At 38.5% G+C, this 21668-nt stretch overlaps 1 long non-coding RNA gene across 2 annotated transcripts in view; it reads left to right on the top strand.

Annotated features, from left to right (window-relative positions):
* The first annotated feature begins 18204 nt into the window (after positions 1-18204).
* The window catches only part of LOC122456321, a 62771-nt gene continuing 59307 nt past the window's right edge, over positions 18205-21668 (top strand). The window contains exon 1 of one of the 2 annotated variants that reach the window (XR_006275182.1): positions 18205-18334. This is a non-coding gene — a long non-coding RNA (uncharacterized LOC122456321). Of the gene's footprint in view, positions 18423-21668 lie in introns of both variants that reach the window. The other variant, XR_006275181.1, reaches the window with a different exon arrangement.

Below are 21668 nucleotides of genomic sequence, written 5' to 3' on the forward strand. Positions count from 1 at the left end.
CCATGTTATTCAAGTCTAGGCATCACTGAGTACTCTGGCCAAGATTCAGCAAGGCACTTAAGCATGTGAATAGATACACTGGCATCGTGAAACTATTTACATGCTTAAAGTTAAGCACCTGCTTAAGAGCTTTTGTGAACTAGTCTTCGTTCAGGTAAGGATTCTCTTTAGTCAGGCTCCTATTCTACAGACTTAACTTCAGGCCTTAACTTTTCCTTTCTAGGAAACTTCCCTTGATGCCTTTAGCCTGAACATGTGGTACTGGGGTTTTATAACCCTTCACATTACTAGAAGGCTTTCAGCTGGCCAATCAGAGTGTAACTGTCTCTGTAAAGCTATTCCAGTGCCTGGTACTTTTTGTGTCCCTTCTTTTTCCAGATGTGTTGTTATAACTCAGCAGCTAAGGCCTTCAGTGCAATGCAGTTAGAGCGTTCTTTTGGAGATTCCAAGTTTCCTGTACAAGTAAGTTGACATTCTATCTTTTTTCCAGGTTACATTAAGCTGTGGGAACAGTTTACATAAATTTGCATTCTTCCTTCCTTTCAGTTACTCTAGCAAGCTATAAGAACAGGTTAGCAGCAGAACTATTGATACCGATATTGCTCTATCTCCAGCTCCACTTTCTCCATCAGAGTGTTTCAAAGGCTTTCCTGGGAAAAGCAATGGGAACTTCTATGAGCAAGTCTTACGCAAAACTCGGAGCAGTAACTAACATGACTTTGAGGCAGAATGTTCATGTTCCATATGGGAAAAACTAGCCCACTGTGTCTTCTCATAAGCAGAGTAGGTTTTGTGCAGCTGTTTAGCACTTCAACAACAAAACCCCAACAACAAATCATATCTTGACCCTTACCTTCTCCCTGCCTTCCATATCAACAGACTGAGAGGGTGGGGCGAGTTCAGCACAATGTAAAATTACACTACAGCCAATTTAATTGGCCTCCATAGAGCAGTCAAGCATGAGCTAAGCATCTAATGTTACATAATGTATGATGAGAAAGCATGAGAAATTCAACTAAATTGGGAGATGCTGATAAATCAGGTGACAGGTCACCCCATACCTCTCAACCATCTCATAAGAGGAACATTCTTCATCTGACTCCTTAACTTCTCCCCCATCCCACTTACCTTACTGTTTATTACTGCTACCAGAGAAGCTAAATAGAAGCTGAATTTATAGAAATTATTTATGTTGTGTGAACTTCAACGATTTAAGTTTTGCATAGTTTCAGCACACCCCACCAGCAGTTTGGGTTTGCAAATGTTTGCAACCTCTGAGGTTTGTTTGTTTTGAAAGGCCATTCCCCTCAAACAAACACATGCCAATTTTTAAATAAAAGCAGCACAATTCAGCATCCTTCTTCCACTCAGCTCTATCTGAGAGCTATAAATGACTGATCTTATATAGGTGCATTTTGGTGTGTCTTCTAATCAACAGGCACCTACAGTAAAACAACAATAGTGTAGCTAAACAGGAGCTCATGCTGTCACATATTTTAGTGAATTACTAAACTGGTCTCTTGTCACTGTATTGCAACCCCTTATATTTAATATTTAATTGTTTCCATCTGGAAAATGGGATAATGCGCTTTGATATATACTGATCAAAAGTGCTATATAAGAGCTAGATGGTATTATTATTTTTTTTATTAATGCTAACAGCACATCCCAATGACAGACATGGACATAATTGATCCTTTCACTCAAAGGCTTCCTTTTAGGTAAAGAAGCATAATGAGTGAAAATTCATAGCAGGATTGTGGTATGTAATCAGCTTAATTTAGCCATATGAACCAAACTCTCATGAAGAGAATAGTGTGAACATCTTCTTGTCATACAGCTCTACAAATGATTTCTGCTTTAGTCAATGGATTTTTAAACAGGTAATGGTCAAAATATTTTTCAAAATTTAAAGTGTATTTATTCTTCTTGTTCTTTCTAATTATGAAACTAAGTGAAAAATTGCACGAGTCATTTCTTTGCTGCTCACAGAAATGCCACGTTTGTCAAGTACTGTTTCACAATTTTTTCAGTCTTCAGATTTATTACTGATATTTGAAATTCAATGTGGATGTCAGTTATAGATTGGTCAGATAAGACACTACCCCAAAAAGGCACGTGGTTTTTTAATTTTCTTCCCACAAAGGTTCTTGCCAGTAAAACACAGTGGCTCAATATTCATATAGAGCAAAAAACAAAAGGGATATGAGCATGGCAAGGGCAACTTCATTTAAAAAAGTGAGCTTAAATGTGGGTTGCACTATTTGCCCAGCTCTAATAATTACCCTTTGATAGCTTGAAATTTTGTTCCCAAATATTCTTTTCTTTGCTGAATAAATTCACTTGTTTGTAATCTTAGGGTTATACATGCCCTACTAAAAAAAATATTTTTAAGGAGTACTGATTAATTTGTCTTCAGAATAAGACATACTCATTTTAAAATTTTAATGAGAGACAAGGAGGGTGAGGTAATATCTTTTATTGAATCAACTTCTTTTGGTAAGAGAGAGACAAGCCTTCAAGCTTATACAGAGCTTTTCTTCAGGTCTGTATCATATCCTTCATCCAGAAGGGCCACAAGACATTTTTCAAATGATAGGGGTGAAATGCAATGGAGCCAGTTCTGAGACATGATGCACTGAAGTATTAAATGGGACTTAAGTAAGGCACAGGCCTTGTGTTGGCCCTCTGCATAGGAGTGAATTTCAGCTGAATCAACTGGTGTAAATTGGGATAGCCCCACTGATCTCAGCCAAGTATCTGTTCCCGATTATCAACATTCATCGGTGTTGCCTGGGAAATGTATAATATCTTCTCCAATGGGAACTGCAAGGGGAATTTAGATAGGCAGAGCATACAATAGTTAACTAAATATAGACCTAGACCTGGAGCTAATCCCCTCAGGATATGGGTAGATAAGTTCAGATCTGGATCCAAATTTTGCCACGCAAGCCCATCTTTATACAATGTGGAATTGAGCCAGAATACCAAACTTAACAAATTTAGTCTCATGAAAATTGCTTTAGGTTATTTATTTACTTTTAGCATTATAGCTATTGCATCCAAGAGCCTTATAGTCTTAGATAAAAACAATAAAATAAAAACAAAAATTCCTGAGTCTTTCCCCTGGGTGACTCAAAAAAAAGATTGTGCCATTATCTGTACAGAGATCCCGTCTCCATCACACCCGCCTTTTTCATCCTGGTAGCTAATTAATAAAAAGCTAGGTGGCTTATTTACTATTCCTATTTCATTTTACAGTGCTCAAAAGTGTGCAATGCACCTTAGCACAGATGAGAAGACATGGTCTCTGCTATGATGAGCTAAGCCAATATGCCTTCAAGATTGTCAAACATAGGCTCTGGAAAGTGTAAGGAGGAGTAAGTTCCAAAAATAGTTCTCCTGGAGGACAGGCTAGATGAATATAATGGTCATTTGTGGCCCTAACATTTCTGTATCTTGGCTATATTTGCTACTTCTGATCATACTCTCCTCCTTGAAATCTTCCACTGCCATGGCTTTCACTCATGTGCCTCTCTCTATTCTTATCATAAGCTCTCCAGTCAAGCTTTCAGCTAATCTCCTGGAGGGTCCTCCTCCACTCTTCTCCCATTTTCCAGGGGTTCCCCATAGCTCTCCATGTTTGGCTCACTCCTCACCTTCCTCTCCACCCTTTCATTACTCACACAGCATCAGCTACTCCCCCCACACCAGTGACCTACGGCTCTGTCTCCACTCCTGATCCATCTCCCGCCATCCAACTCTGAGTCTCCGCCAGAATTGAATCAAAACTGAACTCCATGTCTCCACTCCCAAACCCTCCTTTCTTTGACAACTTCTTCATTTTGGCTATGCCACCCTTTTTCCCATCACCTAGGTCCATCACCTGGACAGTGTGTTTGGCTCCAGCCTCCCTCTATACTCACACATCCAAGCACAGGATCTTGCCATAGTATCTCTAAGATCTCTCTCTCCGCTCTGCTAAAAATCTCATCCAAATCCTCAGCATCTTCTACCCTAACCATCGTAACCTCCTCCTCCCTGCCCTTCCCAACACCCACCTTGCTCCCCCCAGGTCCACTCAAAAAGCTGATGCTAAGATAAGCTTCTCGGTATTAAATTTTGATTATGTCACTCCCTTCCCCTTTGAATCCTTCTTGTGAATACCCCTTCTCCATTTCCTCAGATACAAGTTTCTGATCCTTCGCACCATAGCCCTGCCATATATATTTACTCCTCTTCTGCCCATTTGGTCACCAGTACCTAGCACAATGGGGCCCTGATCCTGAATGGGGCCTCTAGGGATTACTGCAATTCAAATAAAAATATATAATAGTGAATTATGGTTAGATTTGCTAGCAAACATTTTAAATGTTCTTAACATGAGCAGTACAAGTTTTATTGACATGCAGTAGCAAAAGTTCCTACAGCCTAATACTGACATATTAAAACAGGGTGTACAATTATAATTATAATGTTAGTAAGACACTTATAAATGTGTCCTTAACCCAAAAAAAAGTACTTTGGAATTTAAGATTTACTACTGCATAATAAAGATGGCTTGTTCTGCTTTAATAGGGGAATTAGCACTGTTGAGTGGCAGACTCAGTCCCCAGCAGGCAAAAGCTTTTATACCGAGAAAATAAAACTTCTTTTCCCAACTTCTGTCTTTCCACTTTCAGTCATGTCTCCGTTTTATTAACCAGCAGGCCCAGAGCTGTAATGCACCATTTATCTGGTTTGCTCTATAAGATACGTATTGATATTGGGATGAGGAAAGCATTTGCTCCAGGAACCCGCCCAGTGGTTGGATTCCGTCTGCCAGAGGGGTTATAAAACATTTTAAAATAGCTCCATTTGAAGGATATTATACTACTGACGTTGTACATTTGTGTTATTATAAACTAAGTCAGACTTTTCCTAGGTTAAAAAAATGGAACAAATTACTGTGGCAAACTTACTTGAGTAGAGTTTCTCTGGATTTCCACTGAGATGAAAGAACATCATTTTTCCCGTTTTTTTTCTATACAATAGTGGAACTGTGCTAAATTTCATATAGATATCAGTTGTTATATGAAGGTATGAATGACTGAATGATATCGATCATGGGCAAGATAGCGGAGGACTCAATTATTAAAGAATTAAGAATTAAAGGAGGATAATATAATTCATTCCAATCAATGCAGGTTTATGGAAAATAGATTCTGTCAGACTAACTTGATTTTTTTTTATGAGATTACAAGTTTGGTTGATAAAGGTAATAGGGTTGATATCATATATTTAGACTTCTGTAAGGCTTTTGATTTGGTACCTCATGACATTTTGATTAGAAAGCTAGAAGACTGTAAAATTAACATGGCACACATTAAATGGATTAAAAGCTGGATACCTGATAGGTCTCAATATGAGAGAGACAAGGTAGATGAGATAATATCTTTTATTGCACCAACTGCTGTTGGTAGAGATACAAGGTTTCCAATTGCACTGAGCAGTTCCTCTTCTTCAGGCCGGGCAAAGGAGTTCAGACTAAATTATCTGAATCTCCCCTCTGGCCTTGGAATCTACGAATCTCTGAAATAAATCTTTGGCATCATGAGTAACTGAAGGGCCCAAGGGACTCTAAATTATCATCCAATAGATGTTTGCTGTGTAAAACGATGTGCCTGTGAAAAATGATTTGGTTTCACTCCACTTACTGGTGGACATTTATTGTTCTCACAAAATCACCACCACCACAATTATCACTCATTGGCACCCTTGACCATAGTCTCAACAGACTTAAGGACTGAACAGACATGAACCAGAACTATCCTCCCTCATGTTTTTGTGGTTCCTGACCAAAATGAACCAGAACCCTTTTCAGATCTTTGCTGTGTTCTGATAAGCTAAGTGTCCTCCTGTTTTTGAAAATGAAATTTCAGGGCCCAGTTGCTGTAGTAGGCCTGGTGCCTCAGACTGTAATAATAATGTTCACGTCTCGTAGGGAAGTGCCAGCATGGGTTGTGTTCGAATTCAGAAACACAGGAGATCCAACAGAAAGTCTGCCTGAACTATTGAGCACCATAACTTTTTTCTGCAACTGTGAGCAGGAACATTGAGAAGCTACTGAGGATTCAAAGAAAGTGAAGGCATCATGATGTACCAGGAGCTTGTTGGGAAGATCGCTAAGAGGAAGGGCAATTGGGATCAGGTCCAAATGAATCACAAGAAATGCAAATGACTGCTTATTGCCTTGCACAGGTTTACAATTTCTGTCTTTCCCCTTCAGCAGCAGGACTAGAAGAGAGACACCCGCCCAGTTGAGCTGGAGTGGGAGGCATCTTGCCATCTGCTTTTCTCTTTCACTGCCAACAGTATAGGGCTTCATAAATCATAATGCCAGCACTGTGCCTGGGAGTCTGTTGGAAGAGGGAGACCTCAGAAAGTTTCAGTTCAGACAAGTCGTTCAAGCAGATTACTTTTGAAGTTTGCCAGTTCTTAGTATAAGACAGACCTGGGAACCCATTGGTTCCACATTGCTAGAGCTAATGTTTGGGCTTATTTTTCACATACTCAAACCAACTGATAAAAGTTATACTCCTCCTTTACCTGCTGCCTCCTACCAAACTTCATTGCTTCTTATGCCCGTGAATTATAAAGAACTTTTATGCACACTTTAAAAATCATGGAATGCTCTCTTGCTAAGAGCCATTTCATTGCACGAAAGACCGTCTTTTCCAGAAGCAGAATGTGAGTAATGTTCAGCCAGTGAAGCAAACCCTTTCAACCTCCACTGTGAATAAGACACTATTTCTCTCCAAATCCATGTCATAATTGTCTCTGTTAAATTTATTGTGGATCATTACCTTTGCGCTTCTATTTTGCTTGAAGATAGCCAGGATGCAATAAACACTGCACCTACTCACACTATTGTGCTTGGTGTTCCAGTTTTGTTGGTTGCCACTTTTCAGTGGGAAACTGGAAAAGGAGTTTGGAATAATTTATTCCTGCCTCATTTCCACGAATTCTGAGTGCAACTCACCATGTGTGCAGTGCAAAAAGAGACTGTCCGCAAAAGCTAAGTTTCTGGCAGCCTTTGAAACAGATGGCATGGACGAATATGTCAGGGGGTTATACCTCTTTAAAGTGTCAGTATTTTAATGCCTGAAATTTACCTGTGTTTTAAAGATAATCAAATGTTCATGTGAAAAATACATGAAGTGCAAAGTTTACAGTGTATAACTACTCACATCCCATTGCACTATGAATGGGGGAGGTGTTTCTTTGGTAGTGTGAAATTCTCCTTGGTGCACAAGGCCCTCCACACCACTTAAGACTGATGATTAAGGCTGGTGGCTGCATTAGGCTGAACATGAGAGTGGTCAGGCATTAAGGTTTCTGCCCCTATGTGCAGCACAGGTAGCAATGGGGTGAAGCAAAGACAAGGCAGCATAATCTGCATTTATGTAAAGCAAGGAGTTCTAACACACCTAGCAATGGAGGAGCTGCAGTCAAAATTCAAGAGATGCCTGATCTTGCACCACTGACATCAGTGTGAGCTTTGCTATTGACTTCAAAGGGTGCTGGATCAAGCTGGAAAAGTAGCTTAGGTAAGGCTGTGCTGTATCCTTAGAAGCTCATCCCAGGGATGGATTTTGGCACTTGCATACTGCCTAAATTTCATCCACAATTCTTATTTAGTCTGATGTGAGAGTGCCTCATCTCTGTTAAAGATCCTGGCTCTGAAAGAATTTATGAATGGCAGGGTGGGGGAGGAGGAACACTGGGCAAATACATTTACTATTTACATTTCCTGTGTTATTCCAAGATTTTTATAACCTCCCATACTAGAGTACTTTTATATCAAGTACAATTAATGTGCACATCATGACTTGTCTAGTATCATCCACAAGAGAAATAACTAAAAGGATTTTTTAATCTGAATTTGTACAGGCTTTTCTGTCACTTTGTAAGCAGCTTCATTATTATTTTTTCTTCTGTAATTTGTATAAAGTACTTAACATTCAAAACAGATCCTTTTTAACCTTTTGCCCAACTTTAGCTTTTTCTACTTCGGGGGGTGGGGGGGGAAATAACTTAAAGTATACTGAGCCTGGGTTCCTTCAGTATGCAGGCTGTAAATGTTTTACTTTGATTTGAGATACATGACAATAAATTAGGGGACATTTATCAAAGCTGCTTTGTTGCATTGCTGACAAAAGCTGCTTTTTGCATAAATTACTGCATTATACAAATACACTTAGCAGGATCCTGTTTCTTTGATGTTGCTGCAGGAGATTTATGTTCGACGGAGTTTTTATTTATCTGCCCTGTTCACCTCAACAAGGGCTGGACATATTCCTCAATTAGTTCCATACTTCTAGAAATGACATATATATCTCAGAACTAGAAACAAAGAAATTTAAACAAAAAAAAAATCAAGTGCACTTTTCTATGGCAAGTAAAAACTACTGTACAGCAGAAGAAAGTAAATATTTAGCCAAAGCTGTATCTTTGAAATCTTTGTTCTTAGAACACTTTGAAAACTATTTAAGTACGTGAATTTTTGACCAAAAAAAATTTCCTTTTCAGAAAAGCTTTTCTAGACTTCATTACCAAACTAAGTAAATACAAGACCATTTCAACAAATACTTGATATCCGAATAAGTAGGTTAAAAGAATAGATTCCCTGTGCAGTAATCCTCTCTGGAACTGTATTTATGCTAAAATCTCTTTCAATTAATATCTAATAAACTAAAAGGCCATCTTAGGCTAAATGGTGAATTAAGATTGTTAAAAAGGAACTTGTCAAATGAATAAATAGGCTGAACAGACACATTTCTTAAATGAATACAGAATCTCTTAGAAACAGCTTCTGAGCTCTATTCTTCTGTCACTCACCATCACTGCATCTCAACTTTCACATAATTTATTTTGTTTCAAGGTCACCAGTTCAAGTCCAACCCCAGGTAGTGCCCCAAAGTTGTTACTCTGTGATGACTGTTCAGTGATCAATGTGAAACGAGTTTGATGGTCTCTGTTCCATCCCATATGAAAAACACCAATATAGTTGGCAATGGACCTCGTTGGCAATCTCATAAGAGAAGATTGAAAGGGCACGAGTTGTCTTGCCCTTGGAGAGTGTCCCTCCAGGCCAAGGTTGAAATATATTGGCAGGGCAGCATTAAGAAGTGTGCATCATTGCTGCCTATGTTGCACTACCTCTGTAGGTAAATGCATAACTTAATTCTCCATAGCTACCTAAGTGGCATCATTCACGGAGATTAATGGGAGCTATAGGATTGATTTCAATGGAGGCAGAAGTAGGCCAGTGGTGAGCACGTTTGAAAATCCTGCCCTAAGCCATTTCCATATACCATGATATAAATGATCTCTAGTGTGCCTCTGAGGGCTTGTCTACATGGTGTGCAAGTCCACACCAGAGTGGTATAAATTCTAATGTGCACTATTATGTTGCACACTAACTACCCCATATGGACCCCGCTGGTGTGCACTAAAAGCCCCTGATGTACTTAGGGTGCAGTGCAGTGTAGACACTGTGTTATTTTCATTGGCTGTTGACTGTCATTCTTGTCAATTTCAAGGCTCTGATGGAGCCATAAAACTAACAAGAAAGGCAGCTCTGGAGCTTCTGCCCAGTCTCGGCTCTGAGCTGGGCTGCCACCCAGACTCCTAGCTTGGGCTTCTGCCTAGGCTACCCATTCCCCACTGGGAGCCCTGCTGCCACCCCGGGTCCCTGCTTCCCGCTGGGAACATGGCAGCCGACTGGACTCCCCAGCGGAGGCAAGAAGCCCCAGGCGGCAGCCCCCTGGCTCCCAGCTGGGAGTGGGAAGGCGAGAAGCCCTGGCAAGCAGCTACAACACCCCTACCCCAAGGTTTAGTTAAGGGTATGTATAAGTCATGGACCATGAATTTTTGTTTATTGCCCATGACCTGTCCGTGACTTTTACTAAAAATATCCATGACTAAATTGTAGCCTTAGGAAGGTAACTGGAAACAAAGGGTAGCAATAAATGATCAGTTTTTAGAATGGAGAGAGGGAAATAGTGGTGTGCCCCAGGATCTGTACTGGGACCAGTGCTGTTCAACATATTCCTAAATGACCTGGAAAAAAGCATAAACAGTGAGGTAGCAAAAGTTGGAGATGATACAAAATTACTCAAGATAATTAAGTCCAAAGCAGACTGCAAGGTGGTACAAAGGGATTTCACAAAACTGAGTGACTGGGCAACAAAATGCAATGTTGATAAATGCAAAGTAATGCACATTGGAAAACATAAACCCAACTATATATACAAAATGATGGGATCTGAATTAGCTGTTACTACTCAAGAAAGAGATCTTGGAATCATTGTGGATAGTTCTCTGAAAACATCTGCTCAATATGCAGTGGCAGTCAAAAAAGCTAACAGAATGGTAGGAAATGCGTAGATAATAAGATAGAAAATATTATATTGGCACTATATAAAGCCATGGTACACCCACACCTTGAATAGTGTGTGCAGGTCTGGTTGCCCCATCTCAGAAAAGATATATTAGACTAGGAAATGATACAGAGAAAGGCAACCAAAATTATTAACAGTGTGGAACAGCTTCGATATGAGGAGAGATTAAGAAGACCGGAATTTTTCATCTTTGGAAAAGAGACATCTAAGGGGGGGACATAATAGCAGTCTATAAAATCATAAATGTTATGGAGAAAGTGAATAAGAAAATGTTAGTTACTCTTTCACATAACACAAGAACCAGGGGGTACCTAATGAAATTAATAGGCAGCAGGTTTAAAACAAACAAAAGAAGTACTTCTTCAACAGACAGGCAACCTGTGGAACTCATTGCCAGGAGACAGTGTGAAAGTCAAAACTATAATGAGGTTCAAAAAAGAATTAGATAAGCACATGGAGGATAGATTTATCAATGGCTATTAGCCAAGATGATCAGGGATGCAACCCCATGCTGTAGATGTCCCTAGCCTCTGACTGGCAGAACCTGGGAGTAGAACACAGGATCAGTTGATGATTGCTTGTTCTGTTCATTCCCTCTGAAGCACCTGGCATTGGCCACTGTCAGAAGACAGAATATGGGGCTAGATGGACCATTGCTCTGATCTAGTATGGCTGTTGTTAGCATAGAATCATAAAATCATAAGACTGGAAGCGACCTCGAGAGGTCATCTAATACAGTCCCCTGCACTCATGGCAGGACTAAGTATTATCTAGACCATTCCTGACAGATATTTGTCTAACCTGTTCTTAGAAATCTCCAATGATGGAGATTCCACCACCTCCCTAGGCAATTTATTCCAATGATTAACCAACCTGACAGTTAAGAAGTTTTTCCTAATGTTCAACCTAAACCTCCCTTGCTGCAGTTTAAGCCCATTGCTTCTTTTCCTATCCTCAGAGGTTAAGAAGAACAATTCTTCTCCCTCCTCCTTTTATGTACTTACTTATGGTCTTAGGTGTAAATTAGAGCTGGTCAGAAAACAGAATTTCAATTCCATAGGCAATTCCAACAGTTTGAAATTTGGTTTTGTTCTAAATTGGAACGAAAAAAAAATCAAAATTGTGAAATTTACCATGGAACAGAAATAATTCTGTTTGTAAACATTGAATTGTTTCATTTTGATACTGTTGAAACGTTATGATATAATATAAAATATTAGCTACAATCTAAAAGTCAAAACAAAATAATAAAGTTAAAAGAAATGTTTTAACCTGATCCAAACAAGAAAGTTGAAACGATTGTTTTCTACACTTCTCCATCAAAATGTTTATCGAAATAAACACATTCCCATGAAACTGTTTCATCAAAACATAGGAAAACATATACAGTCCCCTCAAAGAGTATATTTGACTTTTTGCTTTTTCTAAAGCAGCCCACTTGAGATCCAGGGATGTTTTAAGATATTAAAAAGACAAAAGACTCATGTAACCTTAACTATAGAGCTGTTATCAACCCCTCCATAGTGCTTGCGAACATACCATTCACATGTGCTAGTATACATAAGTACATTTCCCTAATCGTAACTTTTACTCACCTAGTGCCATCATCCCCACCAGACAGATAAGTTAGGCTTTCAAAGGGAATGCTGGGATAGTCAGATCAAGCAATGTGTCTTTACAGTCATAGGAAGTCACAGAACTGGCCTTGGAGCCTACTGTAGCTTTTGAAAGTGTTACACCCACACCATTCAGCACAGAAAACTTTGCTCTCAGCCAGCATGAACGCAAGAGGCAGCAGATTTGGCCTGGATGCTCAGAAGTCCAATGCCTTTGTTAGTCTCTTTGCATATAAGAAGTTTTAAAGGAATATAGTTCGGTCAATTTGGGATGGAGGGAAGGTTCCATTTCATCATGTGATTATCAATGTGCTCACAAAGAAAACTCTTAAATGAATAGCTAAAACAAATACCAATCTCCTACAAAACCACTATTAATCAAATTCCTCAAGGCATGCCCAGCCCCATACCTTGTTAGCATCTAGAGACTGGTATAGACTGCTCTACCTGCAGAGGTAGCCTGCATCCTGCCCTGCTTGAAAGGCCTTTCACAGTCACAACCAGCTACACATGAGCATATGTGACCCTCTTTAATTGCAGAATACTAGTCTATTTAGGATTTTTTCCTGTGCAAACTAGTGAATCCAGAAGTTTCAACCAAGCACAAGATTTGCTCTTAATTGGCATCCCAGTAAATGGTCCTCTTGCTTAATTGCCAACTGCAGTCAAACATTCTGAACACAAATTTTTTCCATTAAAAATGGTGTTTTGTTTTTTAAAACAGAATTGTTCATTAAAAAAGAAGTTGTTTGACCCTATTGAAATGTTTCATTTTATGCAAAAAAAGTGCCATGATCTTGAAATGGTTATAAAAATCATCAAACTTCATCAAAATTTGTTGTTTACTGAAAAATGTTTTTGTGTGATTTTGATAAATATGTTTTTGGGGATGGGGAGAAAACTTTGGGGGGAAAATAACTTTGAAATTTTTCAAAAGTGGTTTCTCATTTATCAAACAACTCTATGGAACAGATTCCACGCAAGGCATGTCAGTGACCCTAGACAATGGATTACTGTTGGAATTTGTTCTTAAAGTCTGTTCAATTGGCATATCTGACCACCTGTTCAAAATAGTTACCTGTGTGGTTTTTGTATGAATTATCCCAGGTTCCATCTTTCCAGCCCTTCACTTCCTTGGTCTACTCTGGGACTAAAAATGTCAGTCTACTTTCAGTACAGATTTTCTAATGGTCTACTGCTCCAAACTATGTATTTTTCAAATACTCTGGAGTAATTGAAAATAGCTATCAATATAGTGTGATTCTGATAATCAGAACAATTACATTATTGACAGATTTCTGTTTGTGTCAATTAAATGTGTTCTAATGTGCAACTAATAGCCATAAAATAATGCATATTCTTTTTTTAAAGTAATACAATATAAATTAATATAGACTTCTCTGGTTTAACTATATGTATCAATTTCGCATTGAGTGGTTACCATTCAAAAATATAAAATTTCAGAGGAAAATTCTGATAAGGCCTTTTGAAAATGTTGTCCATTATCCTCAAATAAATAAGTGACCAGAATGAATTTCCATTGCTGCTATCTTGCCATATAAAGCGCCCACGCACCCGTCTTGCCTGACCATTGGCCTCTTCGCTTTCCATACAAGACAGTTGTGAGCTATTTTCATAGGCCCTCAGATTCTGAGAAATATATGGGTCCAGAGGTAGAGAGTAATTAGCACCCTCTAAAATTGGAACTACAGTCTAAACAGCTAAAGCCTTCATTCTGCAAAGCAAACAAACAGTCCCAGTTGAGAAGTCTTTGGCAGGGCTGGAGCAAATAGTTGACTGTTCTTATTTCTACAGTTGTTTAATCTAAACAGACAGCAGCATGTAAAAATATAAATATTCTATATTTGTTAATATAGTCTTAAGTTATTGCTATACTGTCTGTTTTGATTTCTATGCATAGGAACCCCTGTGTATAACCCTTTCTTCATATATTTCTGTACTGAAATATTTTTTAAGAAGCCATTATCTAAACTGCTGATGTAATAAGGGCCTGGTATATGAAATACACTTAATAACTCAACCTTAGTTATTTATTGTGAACCAGGGTGCATTCTCCTTGATTCCATTTCCCAGCAAAATATAAGTGGAGCTTTCATCATGAGTGCTTGAATTTATGGCAAGCAGACCAAGTGACATTAAGAAAGCCACACAATCCCTTCATTCAGTCTTTAATAAGGAAGCCAAGGAAAAATTATCCAAGCTGGTTTGCGGGTGACAGCACAAGAACTTTTTGGAGTCAGAAAGTTAGCGCCGAGGCTCCCTGTCAGCCCATTAAAAAGTAAGGTTGGCATTCCCTGATATTAGAACCATGTGTGCCGAGGAATTTTTCTTCTGGTAAGACATTCCAAATATTGTCCCAGAGCCAAACACTTCGGTGTTAGACTAATTTAAGCAGTATGTTGGAATCAGCTCTTAGGACTTTGATCATATGGAGATCGTTTGTTACAAATTGAACTAACCCAGTCTCTATTTCTGGTGGATCAGAACTATGGATTTGTTGAATTAAATGCCTCATTTAATGCAGTTTGCACATGAAAAGAAAGCTGCACTCAGGAATCTGATAGTGAATTTTTCACCTAACCAACAGGTCTACTCTTTTATTACTTTTAAACCTAATCCATACTCAGTCCACACTGTTCCTAATAACCCCTAGGCTGTTTGGAGTGAAGGTTTAAATCAGCTCATATGTTATGGGGGGATAAAGCATCACTGAATTATCAAACCATGTAATAAGGAACACATTTGAATCCTATTCAAAAATAATTTTTAGGAAAAAAACAGTTCTTGGTTGTTATTTACCATCTGAATAACCCAATTCTCTTTCATGATGACAGTGAGGGAAATGTACAAAATGCTTTTGCAGACATTTGATTTTTTTTTTACCCCCTCATGTCTGTCCCTATCTTTTGCAGCTGTACTATTTTGAGGGTTAAAAGTGCACAAAATAAAGCATTTCCACATATGGCTGTACTTTCTTTCCATTTCTTGAAGTTATAATATCTCTGACTGTAGATAATGATATTATAAACTGTCATTAGTGCATTTTGAGTATATTAAATACATGAAACAAAGCTGGATAGGTCCAGCTGGACTCTGAACAGAAACATTGCAATTTGATTCAGCAAAACAGGAGGTACACACACACACACACTCGGTTTGCAAGTAAGGTTGCATAACAGATAAGCATAAACCAATAGTAAGTTATTGATAACAGTGAGATGCAAGTATGACTTAATAGTTAACATAAGAGGTGGTCGCATCATCTTTGGAAAATTGCTTAAGTTTCTACAGCTAGAATTGATACAGAACTTCAGGCATGATTTCTTGGCATATTTGGATTTTAGGATTGACACTGGTACATTTAGACCATTTCTCAAACTCTTCTAATCTTATACAGTCTTATACTGAGTCTCATTTTTTACAAAGTAAACAGATTTTCTTTTTTCCTCAGCTTTCCTCTAGAAACTCTGAACTGCCAGTGAAATCACAGGAATTTTATCTCTGTTCTGAATGATTATAAAAAGGTTGTTTTTTTTAAAGAAATGAGAAGTTTTTATTTTTCTGAAATAAAAAAAAAATCTCCAAATGGAAGATGGCAAGACAAAGCCTTCTGTACATCGGGGATATTTTTCCTTTCAGTCATCTCTGGCTATTCCGGTATATAGTTGTAGTGGTGCAGCCCCTCAAGATAGATAGGCTAAACGGTTCTAAACCAAAACTTGCAGCTTAGCCTGGTTTCTAGAAGGGATGAGCTGCTCCAGTGGAAATAGAAGCTTTGCCTTTGTACACCCAGGGTTTACATTGTTGCAGTTATTCAGGTGGCTGCCCCTCTGCTGGGAATTGGGGGTAAAACCCCCAGTGGAGACAACACCTAAGGGTAAAAAATCACCTCCAGTGCGGGAATCCAGTGTAAGGCCCTCCAAAGTAATTAAGACTGACAGTGGAGCTGTGAGGGGAGAACAGCTAGTAGAACAGATGCGCACAAAAACCTCTGCATACCGTACACCCCACGGTAGCATATTCTGGGCCATAACCTAAGTTGCTGCATGTTACATTGTACTTCCATTGAATTCACTGGATCTACTGGCCCAGAGTTGGCTGTGAAGAGGGCAAGCGGCTTGTTTACATGGATCCAGAGGCTCCAACATGAAAAGGGTAATGCAGAGTGGCAGCAGCTACTAGTCCAGCCCATAGGCTAGATGGTGGGAAGGGGCAGAAAGGCTATTTAGCAGCCCCACATCCTGAACCCAAATCTGGGGGTGGATTTAATCTCCCAGTCCATTTTATGCTTCTTCCACATAGAGCCCGATGGCTCTAGTTTGACATGGGAGACATAGATTTCAGCTTTAATGAACAGAAGAGACAATGCTTAAAAAAATAGTTACAAAGCAGATACTGATAATAAATATTTTTTATTGGCAAGTAAAGAAAGATCAGATGTTTAATGAAATCAGGATGGGTTTGGGAGATGAACTCAAGATGAACTCCCCAGATTTTCATGCAACTTCAATTAAAACAATTTTAGAAGAGCCACTGACAGCCCAATATTTGCCATTGAAAATGTGATTAAAAATGAGCAACATTTTTGCAGTATATTTTCCAATGAAATTTCAGTCCTAATCTTAAACTTTATATATTCTTGAATTTTTTTTCTTCCCAAATAAGAATTCCACGTGTTTTGTCCATAGGTTAAAAAGTTTATAATCAGTGTAATTTAAGTGACATGATACTATAGCACACCAAGCCATCAGTATTTCACACTCACAGTGTCATACATATATTTTTTTTTCTTCATTGTAGACACAGTTACAAGTTCACTAAGTGCCATGACTAGTAAAAGGTTAAAATGTGCCTTTTCCCTATTTTAAGTTGGGGCCTAGATTTTAAAACATTTAGGCTTGGGGTTAATTTCTATCTACCACCCCTTCCCATAAAACTATAGGAGTATGTATAGTTCAAACTTAGTACAAATCTTTTGCTGGACTTCGAATATCAATGGAAGTCATGCAACTAAATCCTTGAGCATTGCTTTGAAAATGTATCCCTTGCATTTTCAGATGCTCTGAGATTCAATCTTGGAAGCAATGTCTGGGATGGCAACATGAACAATATTTTAACACCATGATAGAAACCAGACAGTGGATCTTATAATATCAGTGGCCCAAAAAAGTGACTGAATGACCTAGCTTTAGCTAGCTAGTGGGAAAGTAAATTACATGGAGAATCACTTAAATAAATATTTCATAGAATATTTTCTTTAGAATTCATTTTGAAACACCCTTAAATAACAGAAGTGTGTGAGGTGAGGGAAGGGGTTGCCTGAAATGACAAAATTTAACAACATATTATCTACTCAGGTACTAAAACACACCTGATATGTATCAAAGTTGGATTCCCCCCTATAGTTGCTTAACCTACAATTAAACATTAAAATTTTTGTAAAATACAACTCTGAAATAAATGGGTAGTGTGTAATGCACAGGCTCTGATAAAATGTCAGCAATAAATAGACCTGAGCAAATAATTCCAAAAGAAGAATTTATTTAATGGCCTTGACCTAATTTCATTTTTTAAAATAAACTTCTACGCAGATAATGAAATTTTTAGATTTAATAGTTCTTCACCAAATACTTGGCCTGCAAATCATTCATGAAGATTTGTAATCCTAAATTTGCGCTGCATTGATCAGTTACATAAGAGACAGTTTATTGTGTCTGTTCCCTGATTTAATCTCTTACATAACTAATTCACTAGTCCATGCAGTCAAGATGCCCTGGACACCATAGACAGAGGTTTAAAAGAAAACACAAACAGAGTAGTTTCTTAAAATCTAAGGGGTGAAAACTTGGTTGCATTAAATCAAAGGTAAAACTTCATTATGGCCAAGATTTCACCCAAGGTGTTATTGTATTAGCAGGCATAATAGCTTTTATATAGTCCCTCTCCCCACTTCATTTAGTGATACTCATTCCTAAAGATTTCTCCAATATACAGCCAATAGGCTATTTTCAAGCTCAAGGAGACATCCCCCACCCTCATTGGATGTTCCAAGCTCCTTTAAATAGCTTTTCTTTCTCTAAGGTCATTTCCCTGAACACTTAATGAAAGGTAGACCAGCATGTATTATAGAGTCCAAGTCTCTGCCCCTTCCCAGCATGCTTTGTTAAGAGGAGATTGACAGGCATGCTTCCCTTTCCCCTAGGCTTTCAGAAGATCAAGCCTGCTCTGCAATGTCTTAAACGCCTTTTAAAGGTAGGGTCAATTTCCTACAGCCAGCTTTCTGTTTGTTTGCTTTATCTGAAATGAGGCTCCCACAGTTTGGTAAAACAGGGAGGAAAAGGTAAGTACTACTTCATGATTTTCTTTATCTGACCAAACAACTGTGGGAAAATAGATCCACCTGGTTAAAAAAGCATGGCCCTTCTTCCATAAGGTTCTTTTCTATTTCCTGCTGATTGCTTGGGCCATCACACTAACCAACCCTGCAAACTTGGAATTTTGTAATCAGTGAAAATTGCTTTAGGTAAATGCTTGAGTATTTGAGCTAAAGTTCATGTTCCTCAAGCACTTGTGATAGTAAAGTTTCATGGAAGGGTACTGTCAAAGGCTGTCTGACATTGTCAGATTGAAATTCCCTTTAAAAACTGAATGAATATTCAGATAACTTTTTCCACTATCCTTCCAGCTCTAATTATGAGACTTCTCTAACTAATCTCCTTTGGGCTTGAAATTGATGGGAGTTTAAGAGATTTCAAGCCCTGGTGGAGGATCTGGGACCTTATTGCATAAGTACTGAATATAGACGAGAAGTTTGAGCAGAACCTGCCAGTGTAATATAAAGAAATGTAGTTTAAATAAGAAGTTAGAATCTAATAGATTCTGGACAAAGTGAACTAGTCTAGAATGGTTATGTGTTGTCTTCTCTGCTTTGGTATGGCTCTAAACATAGATATGTGGCATTAAAAGACATCTAAACTACATAATTTTCCTGGTATTACCCCTCTATGTAAGCAAGCACTGCAGTTGCCACAGTATTATTACATGATAGTAAATAAGAGGAGAAATGGCCTGTGTGTTTGCAACTGAGAAGGGTCTGTGTGATCATATATGGGAGCAGAAGTGTTCAAGAGACACTCTTTCTATTAAGATGTGCTCTGAGTTATGAAAATGTTGAGAACTCCCACCATACTACCTCCGATTTTGGTAGAGCTCTGTTGTCTTAGCCCAATTCCAGAATGGGGATCTTTATTCTACCTATCTACCTACAACTTCCTATGTAGTTTCAGTTGTGGAAGCTTTGCTTGTCTATACCTCTCAAAAGCTGTCGGATTTCAGAGAAAATAAAATCCTTCCTATGGGTGTTTTCAGCCTATTACAGTAAAGTAGGAAAAATGATAGAGAACTTTTCTCTGTATGTCTCATGTTACACTTCTCATGGGAACGGCTACTTTTAAGATACTAGACCCATTGTTTTCACTACATACGAAAGAAAATGGTCTCTCTCAGTTTTATAGAAGCCATCAAACTTTCCCAGAATGGCTTACTGTACTGAATGAAATGAACATTACCATGTATGTAAGCAGAGCCAGAAAGGCTGTAGTCATGGTGAAAGCATGGCTTTCTTTAAGCAGTAGCAACACACGAAAGACAAAAACATATTCCACTGAAATTGACATAAATAAGTGGATTTGCCATCTGAAACATTGTTTTTAGCAAGAGAAGCTTTTAATCCCCTTAAATTCAGTTCTAATCTGTCTTGGAAGTGCTTGTCTAAAGAATATTACATTGATATAAAGGATTAAATGTATTAAAATTAAATAGCCAGCATACTATTAAAGAATATCTTGTATGCTGTACTCTCCCAAGTGAATAAAACTGCTACAGGTGTGGTGGGGGGGGACGGGAACTCTCAAACAGTTGGCACAGTATTCATTAGAAATTCACACATTATGTTCTTGGGCTTTCTTGCTCTGTGTGCTTTCCCCATTGAAGCAAACACTTTGGAATTCATAATACCTCTTTATCCCATGTGCACAAGTGACCTCCTCTCTTGTATGCACCTAGCAAATGAACAAGCACAAAAGGGGATAGAGTAAGAAGAAAAATAAACATGCCCTCTTCTCCCCAAATGCAGAAAAGAAAGGTAATCAGAAGTTGTGTAAGATGCTCAGAGCTGCCTTAACAATAGTGCCAAAGCTCTTTGTTACCCATGTTTTTTAGAAGAACATATTTTAGTTCCCTGACTGGTACATTGTAGCTGGTGTTAAACTATGTCAATTATACAACTCATCAGCCAATTTTTTTTATTTTTTTTTATAAATGCACTTTCTTACGATAGCAGTTGAAGAAAACAAAAGCCACTTACAAATTATATTAAAGCTGTTCTCTAGCCTCATTGCTTGGAGGCACTGTAACTGGCACCAAAAAAGTCCCAATCTGACCAAGCATCCTTGTCCTGAATATAACAAAATTACAGCTTTGCACCAAATGTACACCAATCCCACAGTAATTATAATTAAACCTACTACTTACTTGTTTCCAGTAGCATCTCCAATGTGCTAGGTGCTGTCCACCTGCAGGAGTTGCAATACATGCCCCAGAGAGTTTACAGTCTAACACCCCAATCCTGAACGGTGATTCAGAGACTTGTGGCTCTATGGAGCCAAGTAGACCTTACTGCAAAGATCTGTCCACATGAAGCAGCCTGCAGGATTGGCACCTAAATAACTAGAGCCTGTATTGTCTCCTTACTGAACTGCATAATTGAAAAATGTTATAGGCGATCTGATTTTTTTTCTTTAATTCGTCAAAAAAGGCAGCATATACTTATGGCTAAAATCCTATTCTGACACCAGGATAAATCCATATTGACTCCACTGAACTGACTCTTTGAGTTCAATGGAGTCACAATGGAGTCTCTGTGGTGTAAATGAGACTAGTATTTGGCCCTTACTTCGCTCTCATATTTTGTCTAATGTAATTATATTTTACATAGTTTCACTACATTTTGATCAAATGCCCAGCAGTCGTGTCACCTCTGACTCTGATCCCATCATCCCTCCAGCTAAACAGGGTCTGGACTGGTCAATACTGGAAGATCTCCAAAGAAAACTATGAAGCAGGCGGTGGTGGTGTTAGTGATTTAAGGCTCTGAATCGGCAAATATGTATTCTTAAATTTAAGCCTCTGCATAGATCTTTGAAGGATCAGGGCCTGAGAGAGTATTGCTCTTCCCTCTGAGTCAGACTGAATCAGTGCTTCAGCATGATGCCAAGAGGCACTGTGCCACTGGAGAGGCGTCTTTTAGATAAGACATAACAATGAAGTTTTGATATCTCTGGCTCATTAAAGATGAGGCACTTTTTGTTACTAATACTAATAATAAACACTTAAATAACAGTTGTCATTCCTAGATATCTTTGTGCTGTACAAAGAAGGTAAATATTGTTATAGCCTATATTACAAATGAAGAAATTGAGGCACAAAGAAACTGTGTCTTGCCCAGGGTCACATAGCAATTCAATGGCAGAACTGGGACTGGAACCCAGGTTTCCTGGCTTTCAGCCCAGTGCTCTATCTACTGGGC

The sequence above is a fragment of the Dermochelys coriacea genome, chromosome 12 (genome assembly GCF_009764565.3).
Source record: "Dermochelys coriacea isolate rDerCor1 chromosome 12, rDerCor1.pri.v4, whole genome shotgun sequence".
Taxonomy (NCBI): domain Eukaryota; kingdom Metazoa; phylum Chordata; order Testudines; family Dermochelyidae; genus Dermochelys; species Dermochelys coriacea.